The sequence below is a fragment of the Mustela erminea genome, chromosome 16, assembly GCF_009829155.1.
Source record: "Mustela erminea isolate mMusErm1 chromosome 16, mMusErm1.Pri, whole genome shotgun sequence".
Classification (NCBI taxonomy): Eukaryota; Metazoa; Chordata; class Mammalia; order Carnivora; family Mustelidae; genus Mustela; species Mustela erminea.
Genome location: NC_045629.1, coordinates 84,561,363 through 84,563,251, shown reverse-complemented (window position 1 = coordinate 84,563,251; position 1,889 = coordinate 84,561,363). Strand labels below are relative to the sequence as shown.

At 50.6% G+C, this 1,889-nt stretch overlaps 1 non-coding gene across 1 annotated transcript; it reads right to left on the bottom strand.

Moving 5' to 3' along the window:
* Positions 1 to 978: 978 nt before the first annotated feature.
* On the bottom strand, positions 979 to 1,117 carry LOC116575642. The gene has a single exon (XR_004279884.1). It is a non-coding gene; the product is annotated as a U4 spliceosomal RNA (small nuclear RNA).
* Between the last annotated feature and the right edge of the window lie 772 nt (positions 1,118 to 1,889).

The following is a 1,889-nucleotide window of genomic DNA, read 5'->3' as shown; positions in this document are numbered from 1 at the left end:
GCGTGGAAGCCACCGGGCGATGCGGGACGACGGGGACCCCGCAGATCTGACACCCGAAGACACACGGTGCCCATCAGTACCGCGGCCGGGCGTGAGAGCTTTCTTAAAAGTCTGGGAAAAAATTAACCGTCTATGCTCTGGAATCGATGCTGTATTAAATATAAAAAATGTCATTTAGGAGCTTCGCGGGTACCCTTGGCTCCCATGCAGGTCTCTTCCATTTAATGTCAACAATCTACGCCTGGAAGCCAGTGTCCACAGCCACAGCGGCTGCGAGTCCAATTTAAGTGGGAAAAATTACAGTAGAACGAGAAACCAGTAAAACATCTTTGTGTGAGTAACACTTACGTATCATTGAAGGTGAAGTGCTCAACACTTCCCTTCCCAAACGCAGGGATGAGCACGGCCGTGCACGAGCCCACGGCAGGCGCGCGCCCTCTGTCGGCCCTAGCCCTGCCCCGAGCGTGAACACTCTTCTGCATACCCCAGGGCCCTGCAGAATGTCCTCCTGGGATGGCGGCCACTTACCCATCGCTCCTGAGCTGTGACTCTCGGTTTTCCCCACACATTATTATTTCTTTTTTCGAGATTATTTATTTATTTATTTGACAGACAGAGATCACAAGCAGGCAGAGAGGCAGGCAGAGAGAGGGGGAAGCAGGCTCCCCGCTGATCGAGATGTGGGGCTCGATCCCAGGACCCTGAGATCATGACCTGAGCCGAAGGCAGAGTCTTTAACCCATGGAGCCACCCAGGCGCTCCAGACACATTATTTTTTAAAAGATCGTATTTATTTATTTGAGAGAGAGAGAGCACGAGTGGTGGGAGGGCAGAGGCAGACGGAGAAGCAGACGGTCCACTGAGGAGAGACCCAACATGGTGCTCCATCCCAGGACCTTGAGATCATCACCTGAGCCAGTTAGATGCTTAACTAAGTCACCCAGGCGCCCCCTCCATATATTATTTTGGTAAAGTTCTTTTATTGATTTGGGGGGTTGTAAATATAAAAGATTCCTATGTAAATATTGCTGGGGAAAAACTGAGAAAAGTTTTCGATTAGCAATAATCGCCCCTCAGATAAGCCTCATTGGCTGTGATACGGCCACTGCACTAAGCTGGGAAGAGCTCGAGAGATCCATATGTTCTCAAAGTTGAGGTAGCAAAAACTCACAAGTTTTCGATGTCAGAAATGTCACCGTTGGAGACGTCTGTGCACTGTGCCGGTCCTAGGTTTGGGTTTGGACGAGGCAAGGTCTAGGATACAAACACCTGTACACCTGGGATAAGGTGGATATTTTTTATTTTGTGGAAATCATAGCAAAATCCCATAACAGCAGGAGGCTGGCGGAGGACAAAGGAAAAGCTGGCGCCTTGCACCCCCTCTTCACCGGCTCCCCTCCATAAGTGTAGCATCCCTCAGGCAGCCCTGACTGCCATGAACAATAAGCAAATAGTTAACTTGCAGAGCTCACAATCCTGCTAGACAGGAGTCTCCCTTGGCTTACAAATGTCCTAAATCTCACTAACAAAGACGATTGATAGCAGGATTGTGACACCCCACCAAAAAGTCCCAACTATCTTAATGTTAATGGCTGGTCTAAAGACAACACTGATCCAGCCGCAAGGGCAGGCCTGGAACATCCTGGCACCTTGTGGCCCTCTCTAGCATATGAAAACTCCACTGCAACCTCCCTTCCCCTCACCTTCCCCCAACCACAGGGTATATAACATGCCGACCCTCACAACCCGGGGCAGCCGCATCTCCGCCTGCCCACGGGCCCTGTCCCCATGCGCTAATAAATCACCTTTTGCACCAACGACGTCTTAAGAATTCTTTCTTTAGTCGTCGGCTCCGAACCTCCTCACCCCACCGAACCTGACTTAGGTTC